We start from the raw sequence: 24,437 nt of genomic DNA on the forward strand, positions 1-24,437 counted from the left end.
AGAGGGTCTCTCCTGTGGAATTCTATAGGACTGCCTTAAAACTTTTTTCTGTTTTATAGACCAAACATTCTTAAACTTTATGACCTGGCTCAACCTATTTAGTATATGAGGCACGATGTGGATCACTGTGGGTTTTATCACTGCCACTGTCTTCTACTCTTGCTCGGAGAATGTCCTTTAGATGCATCAGTCGAGCTTCCTGCAGCTGCCCAGCCCAAAGGAACATGGGTGCTCGGCTGGTATCCTCAGAGTGATTCAGATTTCAGTAGGAGCATTGGAGCATTCTGATATCCTGAAGCTGAATATCTGGCGATTATGTCGGTATTTCCCACTCCATTTACCCCCCTCTTTAGCAAGCTGTCCTTAGGGAAATAACTGACATTCTAGCTGGTGTCTCCTGCCCAGCTGCAAAGATGTAACGAAGGGACCAGTGCAGCACCTCACTTCTCCCTCTCATCCCTTCTCCAGCCAAAGCAGCCAAGGCAAGGAAGGGCTGGTTCAGCACCTGGTACCACGTAATGCTCGAGACACTGAAAGCATCCTGCCCCAGCTTGAAAAGTGACCTGTAATGGCCTTAAGCTATCTTAACTCCATCTGAAATCCTAGTGACAATTCCCTCTGGGCCACTTAGGCACAGAATACTGTGCTATCCCAGAGGCTTCACTTCCAGTGAAGTAAAGCAGTTTTTAACAGCTTTAGCATGGAAAAAAAGGCCTTAAATCCATATAATTTGGATTATACATTTTTATCTGCTCTATATATATTTCACAGCATCTCTATCCCATATAAACTTTAAATAATCAGAAGTATCATAATTTAAAATATTTTAGGCAGTTTTCACAGCAGCAAATAAGGAAAAAAAGAAAAAAGTTTTCTATAAGAAGAAGTCAATTATATTTGTGATGAAAATAGAGAAACTAAATGTTGCAATGAGGTAATTCAAAACTTCTCATCAAGATCCTTCTGTAATTTTCCTAAAATATTTCTTAACACCCTTTCATATTATACCTTTGTGCTGAAAAGCCCACTAAAGAAAATAATTCTGAATGTCAAAATTACTGTAGGAAATAAGCTAGCATTTATTTTTCAGCTATCTCTAAGCATTAATTAGGTAGCTTGACGAATTACATTTTCATAGTATGCACAGCCTTGTTTAAAATTCAAAATGTAACCTGTATTAAAATCTACAGTATTCAATTGAGTGCTGTACTGCCAGCTCTCCCTCAATAACACCAGATGCATTAAAACAAAGCAAATGTATACAGTCTGTGACTATACTGTGAACTCTGATGCTTATTCTTCCACAGGGAGAGAGTTTTAAGTGTTAAAATTAAGGATTCAAAATATAAAGATCATTGCATAACGAAAATTGTTTTTTTCCAACCGGGGGAAAGGCGCTTAAAAGTGTATCAAGTTCATAATCTATTTGGAAAGCCAGGAAGAAAAATGCCTGTGCAGTTAATTTGCATGTGCAGTTGATCACAAGCATCTAAGCAGCCAACTGCATGTCCTCATGCCATGAGGCTATAAAATGCATCTCTACTCACTTTGCAACATGCTTTCTATACAGACCTGACTGTGAATGTCTCCTACAGCCATGTATTACCAGATCAAATGGTCATCCTTGACCTCAAGAATTTAATGATTTTTCTATTTAAGTAATGAAAATTTCAAGTTCTGCTTAGCCAAGGTTAGAGAAGGAACAGCTGTCTGGACAGCAACGAGAAAATGGACATATTTCTGATAGTGGTGTTGAGAATAGAGAAAGAAAAAAATAATCAGAACTATCCCAGTTCATCAAACATCAGTAGAAATCTCCTTCTCCAAATTTAATATCAAAGGATCACTATTGCTTCTGACAGTGTCTCTGAGCAAAGCAGATAAGCCTCTGATTGCTAATTAAACCATTGCAAAAAGCCCTTAAATGAAGCACCCCCATGCCTGACTAACAACTCAAGTCTCAAAGGCTTTCATAATTGAAAGTGGAAGAGATTAAATTAGAAAATATTAGAGAGTTAATGAATGACAAAAAATGTTATTTGTTCTGTTTACAATGAAACAAAAATCAAGGGGTTGTCTCCCCTAGCTGTGGGAGGGCAAATATTTAAATACCTGTCAGAACATACATTGGAAAGGAACAACTGCACAGCCTCCCACCCTCTGCCCAGCCAAACAAGTGTCCTGAATCCTGTGAGGACCAGCCTTGCCTTATTTTCTTCTTATTTTGTCTGAGTTTATAGAAGAGCTCTTTAATTCTATACCAAGCTGTCCTTTAAGATCTGTCTGCAGGGCTCTAAGAAAGGAAGCATTTGAAATTGATATATTTGGTCCTTCTGTTAGGACACGTGCCCCAGCTCCCCATCCTGCCTCTCCCATGCGCAGCAGGGTGAAAAGGCCTCCTATGGCTCTGACTGAGGTGTTCCATCCCCCCATGCAGTTGTGCCATGTGCAGCTCCTGACTGACAGCTGCTCCACAGAGCTCAGTGCTGGGGGAAAGTCCAGATTCAGACACCTCTTCTGAGGAAAATCTTTAATCCACTGCTGCAACGTAAGTGCCATTCTTTAGGAATATTTCTAGTTGAGGTGATAACTGAGCAGGCAATGAAACATCTTATTCCACAAGCCCTGCTGTTGGAGAAGTACAATGCAAAGACTGGCAGATGTCAGTCTCCTTTCTTCCATAGTCAAGAGGAAACATAGTGATGCAAAAACAATTTACCCAAATACATAAGTATATTGTAGTCCCCTAATAGAGGGTGCTCCCTTCCTCCTACCACAGCATCATGTAGTCTAACCACGATCTCATTTTTTTCCTTTGTCCTTCTTAAGTGTCAATTTTGCCTCATATGGGTAAGCATCATCAGTTGGATCTTGATAATGGAAAACATTTGTGTGGATTTAGGAAGGCCTTTGCTGCTGTGACAGCATGCTTCACAATGAACATTTGTCAGCACACTGCTATTATTTCCTAAATATTTCCACCTCTGTGGGTGGTTGTGTGTGTGTTTTTGGAGTTGTGGGGAATGTGGGAGCTTTGATGAAATGCCATGGGTGAAACACTTGACTGAGCTGTCAAGCATGTGCCTAAGCAGGGAAATGGTGAGTGTTCCAGTCTCGTTTCTCACTTCTCACAGTCCAGATGAAGCAAGGGTTTAAGATTGTGGCTCCTGCCCTTGCTGATAATATACTACTCCCTCCCATGCTGGAGCAAACCAAGTGACAGAGAGAAATGAGACTCCCACTCAGATTTAATCCTCCTGGGGTGCATTTTGTACACAATTCCTTGTCCAGGGTGCTTTGTGAGCAAATGGTAGCCCCCACTAGATAAGCTCCTTTGACTGAAATTGCAATCAGTTTCCAAGGTCTACAGAAAAGGCATTTGGATTGAGCTGGAGAAAGATTGGGTTTTATTCCTTTTCTTTCTTCCTTTCCCCTTCAAACAGCAACTGAGTACTCAGTGCAGTGGGTTTAACTTCAGTGAGGATAAAACTGCTGGAGAAAATGGTCTCACCTGAACCGTTTACCATCAGTGAGCTTTCGGATCTCAGAGAAAACCTTTCCCTGCAGGTTGCAAAAGATGAAGGCAAACTCTTTAAGGATTACTCACTTACGAGTCTTCTGATGTCTGAGCCTGGAAAATGTGATCTATGACCAGTAGAAAAGGGGCAGAAGATTTTTATGGAAGTTCCAGAACTGCCTTTGCTGTAGACTATAATTGCCCTGTAATGAGTATCCTAATATCAACTCCTTTTGCAGAGCTGTCTATTCTCTTAGAGGGAAAAAAATTCAGCTCACAGATAAAATACTTTGAAATGAGAAGCAGCATTTTTTTTTCTGAAAACCGCTTTGCATTTAAAACAAGGGATGTTTCAACTTTTTTTTAAACATCCCTCCTCCTCCATAAAGGAACAGATTGTGTTCTGCCTTCCACTACAGGCATGGAATTGTCATAGGCATCAAGTCTCTTGTACTGTCATAAAGAAATTTTAGCAAGAAATAATCACTTATTCCTATGAGGTATTTGAGTTTTCTATTACCAGTTTGGAAATTTTCATGTCACATTATTGCAGAGTCAAAATCCCTATGAGACTTCAGTGGAGGTGTTTTGTAGGTAGGCATTAAACCTCACAGAAATTCAATGTCAAGTTGTCAGATGTAAGGTAGGATGGCTCTCCTAATTTCAGAGAAGAGATGCTGATAAGAAGTTGGCCCCAGACCTAGAAAAGAACTGGTCTGTCCTATCTACCTGGCAGTACAGAACTCTTTCAGAAAGTATACATCTGAATGATGTGTCAAATTATTCTTCCATTTTTCTTGTGACAAAACTTCATCTGTTTTCCTGGATGATTATTACACAGTTGAACAAGTCTTACCAGTCCTGGTGACACTGATGAGAGCGTCACAATATTACGCTGAAATGTCTCCTTTACCAATTCCATCAAATAATTTCTAGTGATCTCTCTCTCAGCTGCTTGAAGAATTCTATACTTGTCTTGCTGAACATCACCCTCCAAACCACATAGCCTTTCCCTGGCAGTTTGGCTCAGTTAGCAGGCTTGGCTAGTTCACCTTGGCCTGTGTGCAGGAGGTGCCAGGACAGCACACTGCCCCCGCACAGCCCAGGTGACAGCCCTGTCCCTCTGCCCTGGCATGGCATGGTTATGGTGCTGGATTTGGCTTGGGTGGAGTTAAGTCTCTTCCTAGTAGCTGGTATGGGCTGTGTTTTGGGTATATGCTCGAACCAGTGTTGATAATTCAGGGATGTTTTCCTTGCCACTGAGCAGCATTAAACAGAGCCAAGACCTTTTCTGCTTCTCACCCCACCGGGGAAGAGGCTGGGAGTGCACAAGGAGTTGGGAGGGGACATGGTCGGGACAGCTGACCCCAGCTGATCCAAGGGGGTAGTCCAGACCATCTGACATCATGCTCAACATATAAAGGTGCGGGAAGAAGGAGAAAGGGGGAAGGCTCAGAGTGCTGGTATTTGTTTTCCCACGTCATTGTTATGTGTGATGGAGCCCAGCTCTCCCGGGGATGGCTGAACACCTGCCTGTCCATGGGAAGTGGTGAATAAATTCCTTGTTCTGCTTCCCCTATTAAACTGCCTTTATTTCAACAGTTGTCTCACTTTTGCCCTTCTGATTCCCTCCCTCCCAGCAGAGGGGAGTGAGTGAACAGCTGCCTGGAGCTGAGTTGCTGGCTGGAGTTAAACCACAACGCTGTGTTTGTTGCACTTTCTCTCTATGTGTTAGTGTTTGCTGTGTGGAAAATGTACCTGCAGGTAATCTCTGGAAGTAGTCCCATGTAATTAAACAACAGAAAATTATAAAGACAAATCAACTTAAAGGCACTTCTAGGCTTTGCTTTAAACACATGACTTCACCTAAATGCTCTGAGCTTTCTGCTCAGAGAAATGGAGTTAAGAGAGATCAAAAATGCTTGAAAATTAAATGAATCCAGGCTTTGCTGGGCAGGTGATAGAAGAGTGTGTTCCTGACTGAAAACTCAAAACATCTGCTTTGAGCAAACCAACTTTTCTGTTTCAGATTTAACAATAGCATAAAAAAAATTTCACCTGTGAAATGGCGCATTTGGAGAAGGCTGCACATCACATCCAGGCAGTGTTTTTTAGAGCAGTGGGATACATTTTGCTAGAAACATTGTGTCAGTGCAGCAGTATACCTCAGAACAGTATGGGCACCTGTGGCACAAAGTGAATGCCTACTCTTACTAATGGATCCCAAATACAATATATAAGAGAGAGATCCGTGCATCAGCAACAGGACGTTGTGATATATGGATGCTGAGGTAGGCACTATGCTCCAACTTATATACAGTTTTGTGTGATTGTACTACTGCTTCCTTATAGTTCATGAAGAAAACCTATTTATCTCCTCTGGACAATAATTTCCAACTAGTTTTCAAGTGTAACATCAAGCAGACAACCCAGGAGCAAGAACAGATCCCAAATCCTTCCATTATGTGGGACACTGGAAAGAAACTTGAAGCATTTTCAAGAAAAGGAAAAACAGCATCTCCTAACAACTAATTGTTCGGATTATTTTTTTCCTGGCTTATATCTCCAGTGACTTCAATTTGATTTTTTGACGTGGTCCACTCACTGGGCTCTACTTTTCTTTTTAAAAATGGGACTATTCATGAGGCAGATTTTCCCAAAACCTTGCAGGTCTTCTTAGTAATCAGTCATCCTCAGATGAGTATTTTTAATCATGAGCATCTGGCTAAATCACAGGCTTATGCAAAAGGGATCTTAGGTCATCTTGTGCAACTCACTGGCAAATGTTATATTGTTCACTACGGGGTATCTTCCAGCAGTTTGTCCTATCCTTCCTAAATTAGTAGATCATAGTGGATTTCTGTACTTCTCTTAAGATTTTGTCTTATAGGCTAGTAAATCCTGCTGTTGGGAATTTTTTTTTCTAATATTTATGATCCCAAACAATATCTTTAGTAATTTGAAAACATTGAAAATTGTTTTCCTCTTGCAGTTCTGTGATGCTGTAGAGATTCAGTGCTTCCTTCTAGGATAACCATTTTTATTGCAATATTAAGGTACTACTTCTAACCCACCTGTACTAACTTTTGTCACTTTTCATGTTGTAAGATCAGATTAATGGAGATTTTGAAATCCAATTAGTAATCCTAGAGCCCTCTATACTGTGTTTCTCTGAGTGCCTTCTCTCAGTGTGAATTTCTTTTTCTTTTTCCTTTTTTTTTCCACAGATTTTCACGGAATATTCTGAGTCCAGTATGACAGTTTCCATTTTAGAAGGCTCAAAAACTTAATCCTGCTGGAAGTTTTGACTGATGTTAGTGAGAAAGGACTTAATGCACATAGTGGGCACTTTTGGAAATAGTCCCTATCCCTTTCCTGACTGTGGAACAGGAATGCTTTTTTCCCTGGTATGTGGTACCACTGTTCTCGACTGAATAATCCCTCTGTGGAGGGTACTCCTTGTCATTTAGTTCAAGAGTCATTTATATGTTTAATTCTCGCAAAGGAAAAGCCTTTTGCTTTTTCCTCATTTGCTTGTAATTTCATATTTCTTTTGTTTGTCAACAGAAATAATGGGAGAGTCCAAAAGATTTTGCTGGCTTGATAAAAATACTGATAATTTTGATCAAAACCAAAAGATCGAGCTTTTTGTGAAAGATGCATTTCAGAGCAGCTTTTTTAAGTTAGTGACTCTAGCTGCCATTAATACCAGCTGTTCATGTCATAGACATTAAATTTTCAGTGTAACTGTACTGGAGAAAAAAAAAAGAAGAAAGAAAAAAGGAAGTATGCATTTATGAGGGATTCTGGCTCCTGAGAAGGTAAAGCCTGGCCCAGAAGGAAAGTATGCTCTTTCTCCTCTCCTAATGCCTCAGCCTATTTTTTTACATATTTACTGGATTGGTTTTATTTTCTGTGATGCTTTCTCTGTTTTTTCAGTCCTACTTTTTTATTTTTTCATCTTTGCATAAAAATCAGTGCTCACATTTTAGCTGATCTCCTGAACTGCAAAGCCCAAATGAGTTTGGAATGACACAAAAAAGTAAAATAGTTTCTAATCAAGAGAAGGGAATAAATGATAGGTGCATGTAAATCTGTGTAGCTTCATGAAAGGAAATGAGGCTGTTGTGCATTCTATTTTTAAAATCTTTATTCTAATTTGAGGCTAGGTAGCAATGTTCACCCTGAATTCATCCTTGAATTAAATCCTATGGATTTATACCAAGAGCAGATTTCAGTCTCTATGTTTTTAGAGTATATTGGTATATCACTTTAGTCATGAGGAATGTTATGTGTCTCTTCCTTTTCCCCTTTATTTTGCCTGCTCTAAATTCTAGTGGAACAATTCACTTGCCATCACAAGGAGTGTTTGACAGAACAAGATAAAGTTGTGTCAAATTGTTGATGATATAGCACTGTGCCAGGTCATACAATGTTTCTACCTATGGCCACATCTGGAACTTTCTCTTCCTGGTCCTTTTGGGAGACTTGTCAGCTCTGGTTCATTTTCTATTATTGTCATTAGGGCAGGATACATCCTTGCCTCCTCCCTCTTAAAAGCTTCTAGAATAGTTGCAAAGAGGTTTTAAATTAGAGGTTACTAAAAAGGGATTAATTTTCCAATAGCTTGAAATACGATTGACTTTATTTTTGAGCTTATTAGAAAGCCAGATCAATAATTTTTTAGTAATTAATAGCTATACCACAGTTTGAATCAGGTCTAGCTGGAAAAAATCTGACTAACACCACTGAATGCTGTACCAAAGGCTGATAGTTTTCTCCATTATACAAACCTATGTGTATAAATGTCAGTCTTTCCAAAATGCCCATGCTCTTTCTTCTGAAACTCAGTAACTTAACTTCTGTAGGTCTCACTGATGAGAGCACAGAAAAGTATATTCAATACATTCATCAAATATAGGCCTTTTGTTGGCTTTTTTATTATTTTAATTGGAGGAATTGAGCTTCTAAAGTGTAGTAAGAATGGGGTCATTGGTAGGCTGACAAGCATTTGACTTTATCTTCAATTTTTTTTTTTTTTTTTTTTTTCTTTTCTTTTTTTTTGGAGCTACATGATTGCCTCTACATTTTGGCTCTTAGGACATCTATGGCTTCTTAACCTGCCTATTTCCTGAAAAGATTTATGCATTGGTTTCATACTGAATTCAGCCCTGAAATTAAAGAGTCAATGAATCGTCACAATTAAGGAAGTCATTGCACAGAAAGACCAAATAGAATTTTTTTAAATGCAAGTAATTTTTTCTGTATTAATATGGGTAAGAGGCACTATTATTAAAAAGGAGTAGCTTTCACATAATTTAAAAGGATATGAATATTGTGTAGCTCAAAACCTTGAATTAGTCTTTCACAGATGAATAACAGGGTATAAATTGTAGTCCCTTTCTTTGTGCAGTATCTGTAAAAATGGGGTCTGGTATCTTAGAGTTTCCTGGGAATACAATCCTGTGTGTGTGTGCCATTTGCAGACATTGGTGTAAATGTATTGATGTAAATGACTACAAAAGGTGCAAGACAATGGGGAATGACATGCTACATGTCACAAACCATTCCAATCTTCTCGTGCTATTTAAGTGATTTTAGTCTGGTTGTGTCCCCTGTGACATGCGGTCACATCTTCCTCCTGGATTAACTCTGCTGGGACAGTAAGTGAATGCAGAATTTGATATATGGTGTTTGAACTGTTTTGATAAAATTTAAAATATTAATAGGTTAATAATCTGCAATGATTACTTTGAAGGTCTTCTGAATTATGTCAGTCCTGGAATAATTAAAATAGTACACAAAAGGGGGAATACAATAAATGCCAATAAAATTAGGTAACCACCTTGCTGCTCCTCTCAAATGGAAGAAGTCTGAAAACAATCTTAATTGCATAACTTGATAAATTTCTTACAGAATTTGGACCATTCGAGACTAACCCTGAATACTGCAAAACTCATTTACAGTCCGTGACAGCACTGGACAGCCTTATTCTAGAAATCATGAGAAAGTGTTAATTTAACATAAACCTAAGCTTTCAAAATAATTTAAGTGTAATCAGGAGTCCATAATGTAGAAATCATTGAGGATCATTTGTCATTATGTTAAAAGGAGACTAGGCAGAGATCAGAAGCACTGGTTGTCCCAGTGCCCTCCCTTTCACCCCAGCATCAAGCTCTTTTGCACATTAAGCTTCTTACAAGTCTTCTGATTTTTCAGCTGTTGGTCCTGTTATAAATATATCTCTGCTTCGTAACGTCACAGTGTTTGCTCTGTGCACTGAGCCTACAGACTCAGGAAACAGCAAGGAAAAGCTCCAGTTAATGGCTGTGGGTGAAACACTGACTGAAAGCACATTAGTTGCAATTATTAGTGCTCTCATTATTTTTACATATAGATATAATTTATATATCTATATATAGATTTAGGAAATCCCCTGTAAATTTGACTATCTCAGACACCTTCCTCAGCAATTAAAAAAAATTATTCTGTATTGTTAGTTTATGAAATGGCTAATAAAATTAAAGTTTTAAATAAATGAAAACAGTTAGAGATGGAATAGAGCCCTTTAAATAGCTCAGTCATTCCTGGCACTCTGAAAATATGTGACATCCCTTATAGATCATAAGATAATGGGGAAGTGGAGCAGTGGTCATGAGCAATCTAGATTCATGTTTCTGTATGTCCATTGAAATGTAAACAATATGAAACTTCAGACATCTGTTTGTATAAGCATGTTAAATGTAGATATTTTTGAAAAATCCACTCTTAAGTAAAGTGCCAGCAGATGGCATTGAAGAATATATGTCATCATTCCAGTTTTTTGTAGAAGGAATAAGTCTTCCTGTACCATGGATTTCTTCCTCCACGCATCTCCTAGACACTGTATGGAGTTCACTAAAGCAGCCGATTTACAGCAGCTGGAGACCTGGTCTTAGATGTAAGAAAAGTTAGAAGGCTCTAAGCTCTTAGCTCTTCATATGCTAAAGTTTTTATTTATCCTCTCCTACAGAGACAGGCTGAGAGAGTTGGGGCTGCTCAACCCAGAGAACAGAAGGCTCCAGGAGATCTTCTAACACCGACCAGCACCTAAAGGGATCCTACAGGAACCTGAACAGGTACTTATGGCAAAGTGACAGGACAAAGGGTAATGGCTTCAAGCTGAAAGAGTGTAGGTTTAGGTTAGGTATTAGGAAGAAAATCTTTACTGTGAGGGTGATGAGGCACTGGAACAGGTTGCCCAGAGGAGTTTTGGTTGCCCCATCCCCAGCAGTGTTCGAGGCAAAGCTGGATGGGGCCCTGAGCAACCTGGTCTAATGGAAGGTGTCCCTGCCCGTGGTGGGGAGGGGGGTTTGAATTAGATGATCTGTAATGTCATCAAACCATTCTCTGATTCCAACTCAAACCATTTTGTTGATTCTGTGATCCTCTGGATGAGCCATGAGACGGAAAAGTCCTGACTGGATTGCCATCAGTAGCTGAGAACCATCACAGTGGCATGGGTCTCCTGTTGTTTGTAGGTGTCTGCCATGGTTCTCTGCTCTTGGTGCCACTGCCAGTGAATTAATTAATACCTTTAATGTCCCTTTTAATGGTGAGTGCTCCAGATTCTCTTTTTGCCATTTCTACTTTACATTTTCAGGGTGAACATGAAGGAAGAAAAGGAAGGGAAAATAAGAATGTATAAGACAAATGGAAGTTAGTGAGAAAAAAGAAATGGGGAAATAAAAGGCTGACAGATAAATGACACTGAGATCATGAGGATTTAGTCAGAGATCTCACTTTGATTATGAAAAGTGACTGAGTTTTCACTTGGATTAGTCTTAGTAAGATTTAACAAAGCCAGATCTGTTTTGATTGCCTTTTGCAGTCATTTGTGGTCCAGGGATGATGGGTAGAAGAGACACAAGAAAACAGAAACTATAAAAAATAATATTATGCTTCAAGAAAATAACATTGAAGATATTTCCTTTTCATTTGTCTTTCTAGACTTTTGCCTTTCTCATCCCCTAAATGTACATTTTTCTGTCTTGATTCTCTGAGTCTCCATTTTCTACCTTTTTTTTCATGTTTTGCATATCTCTCCTTTTTTCTTTGAATGTAAATAGATAGGATCTGTATTTTTCTCTCAGGTGTGTTTCTCCAGGTGGAAAGGCTTGTACGGCTCAACTTTGAAATCAATAGTAAGAGTTTCAAATATTCATCTCTCAGTAGGTGGAGAAGGTCTTAACAAAACACTGCAGATGAGTCAAAGGCTATTTGGTTATGTTTACTGCTGAAATAAAATGAAATTATCTGCTGGGTATTCATATGATTTAATACTGATGGGTGATTTCTTCCTCCTTGTCTTGAATCTGACTGGTTTTGAGATGCCAAATCAAACAGCCATCCAGTGAATATGCAGAGATGTGTCTGTCGCAGAAGCAGCTGCTTGCAGATTGCTTTACTTAAAGTGCTTCGAGAGGCGGGGCTGCCCAATGGGGAAACAGGCTACAGACTAATTAAGAAATGTCATGTTTCTTCTTCCTTGTCTTAAAATTCTCCATAGAATTTTTTCGTTATTAAGCACTTCATAAGATCCCAAGCCTACCGAACTTTGAAACCTTGCAAAAAGCTTTCTGCTACAAGTTTTAATTAGAGTATTTCCCATTCCAGCTCATGACAAAACAAATATGTGACCTCTGATTGGTTTTCATTATCATCTACTTATGTCAAATTAAAGTTGCGGGGTTTATTTAGCTCTGTACAAGGAAGCTCTTCCTTTTTTTTTTCCTTTTTTTTCTAGTTTCCTTTATGGCATTTTATAATAGAATGAAGGAAATACATGTAGTTATACCACATTCATCAAGCAAAGGTGTGAAGTGCTGGATTTATTGTGGCTTTTCATATTCACGGAAAACCAAGCTAGCATCTTTAATGCATTCACAGATGTCAGACATCTTGTGAAGAGAACCAACATACTGTAGTATAATTTACTTGGCAACAAAGTACAGCAAAAAAAGGGAAAATTGTTTGGCTGTAGGATAGACAGTGTCTCTGGATGTACCTCCCAGCCAAACAGGCACACTGAGCTGATTGTGTTATCAGAAATTCATCTTTCTCCCATTTGTCCCCCACTCCATCTCACACTGACTCCTGGTTTTCAGCACTGTCATCCAGTGGCCTTTCTGTCCAATCTTGTAGTGCCAGCAGGGGTGAAATATTATGTTTTCACTGATTAAGCAAAAGGTTAATTAGAACATACACTTTTTTTTTTTCCCCCACATGTTGGAGGGGCAGGAAGAATTAAAGAAAGAAACCCATGAAAGCTTAAATAACATTAGCTACATTTCTATGTATGGAAATATTAAGAAATAACAGTGTTTACTCACTTCTAAGTCCCTCAGAAGAGGAATAGAGCATAATCATCTATCATATTCATCTTCTTTTATTCATACTAAAAAATATTTTCTATGCAGACACTTGGGTCTGCAGCTTAATTGCTCATCCTTCTACCCCAAAGCACACTTCTGCACGTGGACAGCATTTCTTTCAAATCTCAGAGCCTCTGTTTGTGTTTCATATGTGACTGGTCTTGTGTTCCTCTGGTGCTACATTAATGTATCAGGGCGTTTGCCAGACTGTCTTTAGCACATCTCCCTTCAAGGGTTCGTGAGCCAGAAGCAACTTGGCTGCAGACCAGTGGGACAGAGACCACGGGAAGGACGGCCCACAGCACTGAGCCGCAGCTGAAGGCAGGACTGCACCAGGGCCAAAGGCTTCCCTCAAGTCAGCAACAAATAGAACCCATCACTGCTGACTCCAGGGGGGTCAAATGACTTTGCATGCTGAAACTACAGAAACTTAGACCTGAGAGGAGCCATGCTGAGAAACAATACTAGCCAGGACTAGATGGGATTTACAGTTGTCCCCCATGACACCATTAGCACCCACAGAAGTTCATAAGAACAGAACAGGCAAATATTGTCCACACCCTGTCACAGCCTTCAGCAATTTGCAGTTCAGTCTTTCCAAAATTAAATTTATTACTTTCCTATTCAATAGCCCTTTGTGGACATTTCTTCTGTGAGTTTATCATTTGTTGAACAAATGTAAATGTTAGCTCCTAGATGCCCTGTTACGACTTCCACAACTATGCTGCTCAGAACAGCAATATCTTTTCTTCTAAATTTTCTACCTGCTAGTTTCATTTGATGCACTGTAGCCCTTGTTTTGGAAAAAACAATGAATACTGATTCTGTATTTACTGTCTTCATTCCACTCATGTTCTAAACATCTCTATCATACACCCACTCATCTGTCTTTCTTCTAGGCTGAAAAGCTGTAGTCATTACTTTTATGAAAACCATTCCACCCCTTAAACGATATTCCTCTCTTTTTTAGTTCTACTCTGTGTCTGGTTTTGAGATGAGGACTTGAGAATTTGAAAGGTTAGAAAGAGTGACTTGGTGGCTTATTTTACATCCACAGTCATGTTACATACAAACCATAACAACCACAATACAAAATCAGGCATGAAGGTTGCAGTAGGTGTGAGTATGATGTCCTGAAATAAACCCACAGACTTGGACTTGTTAATTTATTTTTTCATTCTGTGCTATTTATGTAATTTTATGCTGCTTCAACTAAGCCTTTTTCTACCCTCTAATATCTCATATTTTAATTGGTTTAGTACCTTTTTTTTGTTATTTCCGTGTATATTTTCCACTCATTTTACCCTACAGGCAGAACTCCAGAGTGCCTCCAGCACTGAGAGCTTTGTCTCCTTCTTTTCTTTTCAAAAGTAGTAAATATCTCATCAGTCCATAAAGGCCCCCCCACCCTAGAGCATCTCGATGTTTGTCCCTACTCTTACGACCTTCTCTACAAAGAAACCTGTATGATTCAATTGGCTGGAATAAGGCAGTTTTCACTGACAGATTTTCCTTTAGGAAATACTGTGAGATGATTCTGGTCTCACAAAAAATGTACTAGAAGCAACCTTTCTTCCCCATCCTCTAAAAGGAGTCAAAAATATAAAGCAAAGGGGGGTTTGACAGTATCTAGGGAATTTAGGAGCAGAAATCCCACTAAGACATCAAAGAGGTTTGTCCTTAACTCCCTTGGATGCTTCTGAAACTCCCATCCTCAAAGCTTGTCCTGGAAGGATTATAAGCACACCCCAGCAGTAGGAATGTGTTGTTCTGTTCAGCAGTCATGCAGGAAAGAATTGCGTTTGAACTGCATGTGACCAGTCTCCCTTAAATCACTGCCTGCATCAAAAGGTTGTCTCAAGCCCCTTCTTCCTCCCTGTTCCTTCCCAAACTGGCCACATCACAAGGGAGTATTTCTGGATACTTTGAAGGAGGACAGACCTGAAGAAGGTTTTCACCAGCTGCTTCACATGCATAAACCCAAGTGGAATTATTTTACATTATGTAGTTAAGCACTGTGACTGTACCTTCCCCACAAAAGGAGCAAACCTGGTGACGCAGAGTCTACAGTCTACGAGGGATTTTTGCAGATGGGAAATTGATTTAAGTGGTTCTCCCAAGGACAGTAAAAAGGAACAATGGCTAGGGCATTTGCCTGAGCCTTGTCAATTTAACTCGGTGCCTTGTCAGATGCTTCTGAAAGTCCTTGTGTCCCTTAAATAGATAATTATATTTTTTCACAGTAGTATGAGGTAACTGCATAAAAAGTTTAGAAGTGCTCTAAACTGTTGTTCTGGCACACAGCTAAGAGGAGAACAAGAGAACTCAGACCACGAATTCCTGACTTGTGGGTGATTACTATAACTACTTAGTTATCCCTCTTCCCTTCCCTCACTGTAATTACTGGCTGTGACCTATCACATGGGATGTAATTACTGTATTATTGACATAGAGCTTTAAGCTCAGGCAGTTTCTGGGGTGAACTTGATGTTTGAAAAGACTTTCCTCTATCTTCCCCTTTTTGATAGGAAAATGAGAGTGTAGAGAATGGAAATGCTGAGCTCTCATGCAGTGGGACTTAAGTTGTCTCAAAAATGCTGTCTTTATGAGCTGATAAAATGACTTCAATAAGGAAAACCATACAAAGGATCTAATAGTTCTTGGCTATTTAGAGGAAAGAAAAGCAGGGGAATGTGAAGGAAAAATAATAGTAATGCAACCTTCCATTTTCTAACATGGACAGTTGGCAGTACTGTGCTTTTCCAATTAAGATGATAGCATCTGGACTACTGTAATCCTTAAGGTTGTAAACTGTGTCATGTTGCCCAGAGTGGATTCATCAGTCAGCTGGCAATAATTTATATGATTAAAAAGGAAGGCACTGCCCATAATTTTACTATAGGGTGGCTATATTTTCTTTTGTGGTTTTTTGGTTTTTTTGTCTGTGGAAAATAATTTGTCTAAAGCATTGTACTGGAAGAAAAAAACCTGCAACAAAATAACAGAGCATCTTCCTTTGTCTTCTCTTCCCTGTTCAAAAATACCTAATATAAAAGAACTAAGCTGAGGGTTTAATGATTGTAAGGTTAATTTTTTTACCCAATAGATTAGATTATTATATGCTGGAGTTTATTCCTACAGTGCTGCTCAGGCTAGCTGCAGAATGGGGAAAGAAGCATGCAGCTTTAGAAGGGAAGGCCAGTATGGCAGATGGGGCTGTGTGACAGCTGCCACCAAGACAGGTAGGGCAGGGGATAGCAAAGGGAAAAAAGAATCAGCAGACCAAGGGGCTGGGAAATCCTCAGCAGTGAGAAGGAGTTAGGAAGGTGCAACTTAAAAGAAACAAAATTAAGCTGAAATTAATTTCACTGAGTTGTTTTCCTTAGTTCTTTCTCTGGCATCCAGCTCAACATCTGGATTAGTAATGATGTTATCCTGCAAGTGCATAATAGTGGCTGTAAAGCGAGAACTGCTGTTTTAGGAGGAGATAGTTTGGTGCTCCTTGTTTGAAAAATTAGAATAAATCTATCAGTAATTTCAATACTTCTGTGAGATTATGAAGTTTGTTTTCATTTCCTCCAAATCATTTGTATCAGGAGTTCAGAGCTAGGGAAGCTGAACAGCTTGCCTGCTGAGTCAGGTTTTCTGAGGTATACTGGTACTGCTTAAACGCAAAGAAAGACTTGCTAGAAAGAACTTGAGAGCTCTCCTGGAGCCAACAAACCTTCTTTCACACAAGTTCCTTGTCTGAGCCTTGTGTAAGGATTCACACCTGTGCTGAAATGGGAATGCTGAACACCTGTGCTGAGCAGGTTGAAATGGAAATGCTGAACACCTGTGCTGAGTAGGTAGAAGAGGTTATAAAAGCAGGGAAAAGGGTAAACAAGCTTTTCATAACTTCAGAATTCAGGTAAGTAGGGGCTTCTGAAAAGTTCTTTCTAAAGATTTGTCTCTTTTTGTTTTGGTGTTTGTTGTTGGTTGGTTGCTTTATCCCATATTTATAATATGGGATAAAATTCTAAACATTTTTCCCAAGCTGTTAGCTTGTACTGATTCCAGATTGTTCCTTGCTTTCGTTAGTGAGCCCTGGTAGCTTTTCTTGGTTTGTGTAGCTCCCTCCCTTCATGACTGGAAACAGGAGTAATCACAAAGGAAGAAAAATGCTGATTTTCATGACAGGCTGTGTCAGCCAGTGTACTGCCCGGAGCTGCTCTGGCAATTTCTGTTTGACCCATTCTTATATCTCCAAGAAAGGCCAGTTTGCACCTAGCACTCTTTCCCTAATAGATTCAGTACTGATGGCAAGCTGATTGTGTGTTATCCTTAACCAATTTCTATAAATGTGGTTATGTATGTTTGTAAAGAAAGAGTGATCTGAATGCACAAGATAAGTTATCATCCATCACAATCACTGCTCAAATGCCTGCATTTTTGAGTGAGTAGCTTCACTGTAACAGTAGCATGAGAGGGAGCTGGAATTTGCCAGGAAGGTGAGGATGGGGGAAGTGAGGGGTTTTTTCTTTAATTGTGAAAAACACAATCGTGTCTGAACTTTGGCTTAGTTTGCAGAGGTGTATTGAGGTTGTGGGACCTTATATGAGCCCAAAACAATGAATAAAATGTTTTCCTATCCAGACAATTTCCTTGAAATTACTCAGGAGTTGCAATATTCACTTAAACAAATGATTTTGAAAAATGCAGTAAACTCTTAGCTTCATCCTCAGAAGCAGCCTGAAAAGTTAGGTAAAATCATGATTTAATATCCTTTAATGCAACAGACATATTTAATGGGAGGGCATAGCCTGCCTTCTCTCCAGTAAGGCAATACTAGATTCAGTGAATCAACCCTAGTCTTTAGAAGAAGGTTTTTCTGATGGAAGAGGTAAATACTCTCCTCATTGTGTCATGGAGGCCCAGTAGACTTGCCATTAATTTTGTAGATGTGGGTGATGCTTCACTAGAAGAGAGGGGAAGCTTCTCTTTCAGTTTGTGATTTCCACCTCCAAGAGCCGCCATGAGAGGACCTGTGCAGCATCCATAAGGTTTTGTGTTGGTTTTGGATGAGTGAACTGCAAGTGGCTCTGTGCCCTTGGTTTTATCATGGTTCTTTAAAAGAGGTGAATTGACATAATCAAAGTGACTTGAATTAATCTTTGTTACTCACTGGGTACTCCAGCTTCATCATCAATCTCAGTATATTTGCTATTTGAATTAGTTTATTATTAGAAGATGAACCAAGACTACTACCAACCCCCTACTAACCTCTCCTCCTCATCTCCCTACCACTTAAAGCAACCCATTTACCTTTTTGAGGTGATTTTTTGCTAACAACCTGCAAAGTTTCCCTTTGGTGTAGCTGGGAATGTATAAATAGGTGGGGATTACCTGAAAATTCTGCTAATGAATTAGTATATGTAATGCTCAAAAAGGTTTAGGCACACAATCAAACAGGTCTGTAAAAGAAAATCCATAGGTTAAGAGCAAGGAGCAATCTGTGCTTACAAAGTCATACTGTGCAGACCTACTGGGAGGAGTATTTACCTTGCCACTAGTAAAACTGCAGATCCCCAGGCAAGCTGATCTGGCAGTGCAGGTGTGCAGCACAGTCTGCTGTGAGAAGCATCTCCTGGGCACAAATAGCACTAAGTCAGTTTGCTGAAGGACTGCATTGCTCTGGAGAACTAAGCCAGAGCCTTACATAGGTGCATAGCCTTGCAAGTGCCCCCTTGACCTGAGAGAGGAGGAGCTGATGCTCAAGTAGAGAAAATCATAGAATCACACTGATATTCTGAATTGGAAGGAACCCACAAGGATCATTGACTCCAAATCTTAAGCGAGTGGCCCACACAGGGATCAAACTCTCAACCTTGGCACTATTAGCACCAGGCTCTGACCACTGGGCTAGTACAGAGCCTGGTTGTCCCTCTGCTCTGCAATGGGGAAAAGGAGGAAAGAAGCGTTTTGTAATATTTCATTGCTGTGGGAGGCATTTAAGTACCGTTTTTTCCACTGAAATAAATGGCTCCAGCTACAATACCTTGTGTCCCATGGAGAGTCTGCTACTTCTGAGCGTGGACCAGAGGTAGAAGCTGTAGGAAATGGCTGGGTAGCCTCTGCCTTTGAAGGCAGAGCTATAAACTGCAGGGCCAAATTAGACAGGAGTATAATATCTTACACTGAGACATGATTCTTGTTATTAATCAGTGGTTAAGTAACAGTTTAGCCATATAAATTCCTTCCACTTTCAAAGCACAAAAGAGCTGTGCTCATTTACTCCAGCCAAGAATTTGATATAATAATTTTGGGAAACTTCCTGTTTCTTTCATGTTCACAAGAGTTCTGTATTATGTAAAGAGACTGTTTCATGAATGTTACCTGGCCCAATTTCTGTGTGTAATTAATTGACTTAGCTTTTTTTCTCTGCATGCAATTCCACACACAAAAGGGTATTTTAAATCACAGCCAATTGCTGAGAACACTTTCAAGGAATCTTTTATTAAAAAAAAAAAAAGGTCCCAAATATTCTATTTTCTTTTTTTTCCCACCTTATGCAATTATAAGTTTTTGAGCAAGCAATATGGTATTTTTCAACTGAGCCTTCAAGTCACAAACTTTCTCTTTAGTCCAGAAATATCAGACATTCTACACGATTTGTTCTATAAGAATCTTACCCTGTATACTTCACTAAAACTTCTTCTTGGGATACCTTTGTCCAACAAATGCAACCCAAAGGCATCTACATAGGGATAGTGCATTAAAAAACAAACAAACAACCAACCAAACAAGAACACTTAGGGATGAAAGGTACTTTACAGAGTGCACAAATGTTATATGTAGGTCTTCAAATGTTGCTCAGCTGAGCCTTTGACAGAATACCTAGGATGCTTTTCCTGGAATGACAGTGTCATAAAGTCATTTGAGTAGTAACTTGTTTGGAGCAATACCTGTGATCTGGCATGTGCTGGAAACTTTAATTCAGGCTCACATATGTTGAGAATAAACACTTGAAATCACTAGGCTGATAAAATATATAAGCTACATTTTATGACCTTGAGTTGAGTGATGTTGTGGTATCAGCAGAGGCATATTTTGAGTTGCAATAAAAATGGTCTCTTTCAAGAAAGTCTGAGTTTGTACAGAGAGGAAATTTGCTGGGAATAATTTTCAAGATGCTGGTTGGAAGACAAGAGGGGCCTTCATCAAAGGGGAAAACTTGAAGAGAAAAGAAAAATAAAAGGGGTGAGTGCTTGAGTTTTGAAGGCTAGATATGGGATCGAGGAAAGAGAAGGATAGAGAGAGGATATAAAAATAATGTGAATTGGGAAATGGAAAATGGTGCAGAAAACAGCATATCAAAAAATGGAGAGTGGAATTAGGCCAGTGCTCGACTGTGGCAGTTCACAAAAGAATCCTGACAGCTCTTGTAATGAGGTTCAGACTAATTGAAATTTGTCCCTCTCCTAGTCTGATGGTTAAATTCCAGTACTCATGAGGGAAATACACAGAAAAATGCAGAATGAGGAAGAGCTCTCCAGCATGAGTAGGAGCACACTAATGCCAAATATGAAAGAAGAAGAAAATTTCGCCGAACTGTTTTTTCTTTCTTTGCAGCACACAGTGAATTGTCACTGGCATGGAACATAAATGGAATTCAGTCAAGTTCCAACTTTAAACGCCGGGTCTGAGGAGACTTCTTAAATGTAAGTCATTTGGGTATGAATATATACATTATTAAAGTTTTTTCTGCATTCAAAAAATAGATGTTATGATTTGGGGGCAAATAAACTGAATTCTTTGTGTGTTGCTAAATAGTTGAATGTGCATTTCAAATAGGAAGATTAGTGCAGACTATACCACAGGATCACGGCTGATGCTTCTTTACAGGGTCTCCTGTAATTAATATTATCAATAATATAAAAGAGGAAGCTATTTATTATGCAAGGCCTGCAGCTAACCATTTATGCTAGGAGATCTGATCCTTCTGGTCTATTTTATCCATCATTAAATCATTGAAGGAAATAGGTGAGGCAAAGGATCCTTTTTTTCAAAGCAGTCTTCTTTTATGTAAATGAGATTAATAATTTTTTAAGAGCAAAATATAGTTTTAAATATAAGGCTAGAAGAAATTGTTTAAATAAACTTTTTTTATAGAAACCTAATGTGTTGGGAAAGTAATCATATAGAGTAAAATATATGCTCAGTACTTTTCATATAAGGTGGGAAATACTTTTCAACACACAAATTTATGGAACATACTTCTTGTGTTTCACTTGTACCAATTTAAGGGAGAGACAACTCTGCTGAGGTAATGCTGATGCAAAATCCACTGAAGATCTGCCCAAGTGGTGAGGGGCCCAATTCAGCCAAGTGTATAAACACATGCTTAAATTCATTCCCACTCACAGCATACGCTTACGTGTGCTATTGCTTCACTATCACACACAGTTTGTCAGCTCTAGCGTAGTCCAAAAACTGTAATATCCATAATTTCAGAAGGACTGCAGAGCTGGAGACTGTGGGAGTAAATGTGTTCTCATCAGTTTCTGGGTCCTGCATATGGAGTGAATGCTGCTTGTGTCTACACTCGGCCAAAGGGACATCCTCACAGCTGTTGTGAGAAGCCTTTCCCAGCACCAAGAAGGGCTTTCTGTAGCTGGATAAGGTGTTTTCATCTTGAATTTTTTTGGAATATCTTTTCGTATTTAGTAAAATCCAGCTATTCTGTTAATATGTTTAGATAATGTAGTGATTGGCACCTTAGAAATACTTAAGACAGACAGATAATAGGATTCCAAATGCATCCTTTGTGAATTTTTAATAAAAGATTTTGCATTGTCCAGTGATGAAAACAAATCATCTGTGGAAAGACAACACTGGTTTCCATTAGTATCATTCATTCACTGAGGATGTTTGTGTATGTTTGGTGTCTGATAGCATCTTAATCATTTTGCCATTTCTAGTGACAAGATGTGTCACTTGACAAGCACTTCTGCGTTGTATCTGCCTCTTCTTTTTTCTTTTTTTTCCCCAAACTTCAAGGTCTGTGCTGTATTTCTCACACAATGATGCAACTGATGAGCAGGTGAAGTTTTCTGACAGTAAATTGTTTCTTTACAAACAATACACAAGTTCTGGATTTATTTCAAATTCCAGAGAAACCAAAAAAAATGGTAAAAATTTATTTCCTTCAGGTTTTTCACCTAGGGTTAGACCAAAGAAACCTCTGTATCACACATCTTTTGGGGATCCAGTACCAACAATTGCTCTGACTGGACTTGACCTTGCTTTGATTTTCTTTTTGCTGTACTGACATGCCTCCTCTTCACAGCTCTTCCTAAAATTATGTATTACTGAACTATTCACAGAATCATGTCTTAGAATAGTTTGGGTTGGACAGGACCTTCAATATCATCTCATTATCCTAACACTAATGGTGAGGAGGAATTTTATAAATGTTCAGTGTGTGGTGACAAATATAGTATATTTTATAAATTAATTTGAAGCTAATGCTAAATTATTATGGAATTACTTACTACATACACTTTACTACTAAAAGAGTTCATCATGTTTAATGTTATTACAGTGAACACCAAAGGAATTAATAATGATTTGCACTTCTTATAGAGTGGTACCAATGTAGAGAAAAGAAGGTTAGCCTAATTAAATTCCACAAACCACTTTAGGGCTCTGCCGTATTGTGGAGGCTGTTTTTTATGTTAATTAATTCTGAATGAAAGGTTTCTGAAGTATTTTAATATTGTTCAAAGAGGCACCAGGAAGTATTTCAAAATTTTTTTTTTTTTTTTTGGCCAGGATTCTTTGACCAAGAAGCATCATCCTTTCCATGATGAGCTCCTTCATGCTGTATAAATGATAATAAATAATAGTAAACTGAATATTCTAGTATTTTATTGAGAGATAGAGCTGAAGCTGGGTGAGGATATTGCTGTGTTCTGACGAGACACAACTTGGAGAGCAAACCTCAGGCCTAGAAATCCAGTTTGCTTTCTTGCAGTCCAGAGTTTCTGGACAATGGATTATGGAGTTAACTCCCCTTTGGAATTGCTTACTGTCCTTATTCCTAGTGTTCCACAATTTTTGCACGTTATTTGCTTTCTGGTTCTTTTTAATTGTCATAGAGAGGTAGAAGACATCTAATGGTAGCATTTTGGTGACCTGCCTAGTTCCTTTTCAGCTTCTCTTAAGTGCTGTTGAGTAATACAAATGTTTCAGACTGGGATTCGCACCAAAAAAAAAAGAGCTGTGAAAAAACAAATGTGAAAATTTGCTTTGCCTCTCCTTCTACTGAAATTATTGGAAATGTTTTTACTTCTAGCCTTCTAATAGACCTGTTTGGAAATCCTATTCAAGCTGGATTTTTCAAACCCCAATTCCCTTAAGCACATACTTCACATGTTAGGCATGTGTTTAAATTCTCTTGATTTAGTGTCATATATTTAAGGGCATTGCTGAATAAAGAAGGGCATGAGCATGTACTTAAATGCTTTGCTGATCAAAGGAACAAACCTTTTGATTTGATCTACATTTAATGCAAGTTAGACCACCTATCCAGTAGTCAAGAATTTACTAAACGTCTCTACTAAAGACAGTTCTTGATTAAGCTGTGTTCTTCTGGCTTTGGAAATAAGAAAGGCTGCATAATAACAGCACATTTCTTAGTATTTTTTTTAATGACATTGGTTGTAAATTACATTTTCAAGTGCCATATTCTCACTGAAAATAAAAGAAGGGATCAAGACAGTAAAAATGAAAAGAGAAAAGAGGGGTTTGGTTGTTAAAGACATATATTCAGTCTAATGCCAGAATGATTCAATTATGTTCTTAATAGTTTTTTCTTTCTATATACAGTATGGTGTGTAACAAATCTCTTCCTCCTTACACTAAAAATTTATATTCAGGATACTCTAATGAAGTACATCTTGAGTCTCCTTTTCATGGCTAATGAGGAGACAACAAGAATTTGACTAATACTAGTACAATTACTGGAGCAGTGAAGCGTGCATCTCTGATTAGACGTGATAATTTGCAAGGCTGGGCTCTTCACATTAAGTTTGCAAACAGTTTAAAAATCACTTCCTCTATTTATCCAGCTAATCTCTGTTTAATGACTCCAGACCTGACAAAAGAAAGAGAAAATGTCTCTTAAAACCCTATACTTCATTTATGAAGCTTGTATATAGAGGAGAGGTGTAATTGATAGCAAATTTTTTCCAGAACATTTTTAGATGAAGCCATGCAGCTGACTTTTTACTATGCAGTGGTATTTTTATTATTCCTGTAGTACTCAGTCTCCTTTACATAGAGCTTTATTGTCTTTGTCCCAGTTTAGACATATATTTCTACCGATTTTTGCCTCCTTTGATTTCTTTCTAATTTGCCTTTTGAATTAAATACTTGATAATCCATAGTGTATGAATATTTTTGTTGGATTTGCTTATTTTTTTTTTTCAGAAAAGGTTGGTAGAGTTAGGGAATTCTTCATCAGC

General features: G+C 38.6%; 1 long non-coding RNA gene across 2 annotated transcripts in view; it reads left to right on the forward strand.

Moving 5' to 3' along the window:
• Nucleotides 1–10,535: 10,535 nt before the first annotated feature.
• The window catches only part of LOC104697851, a 146,321-nt gene continuing 132,419 nt past the window's right edge, over nt 10,536–24,437 (forward strand). For both annotated transcript variants that reach the window (XR_002047583.3, XR_002047586.2), the window contains exons 1-2: nt 10,536–10,635; nt 20,542–20,630. This is a non-coding gene — a long non-coding RNA (uncharacterized LOC104697851). The remainder of the gene's footprint in view (nt 10,636–20,541; nt 20,631–24,437) is intronic.

This window comes from Corvus cornix, chromosome 6 (assembly GCF_000738735.6).
Source record: "Corvus cornix cornix isolate S_Up_H32 chromosome 6, ASM73873v5, whole genome shotgun sequence".
In the NCBI taxonomy this organism is placed as follows: Eukaryota; Metazoa; Chordata; class Aves; order Passeriformes; family Corvidae; genus Corvus; species Corvus cornix.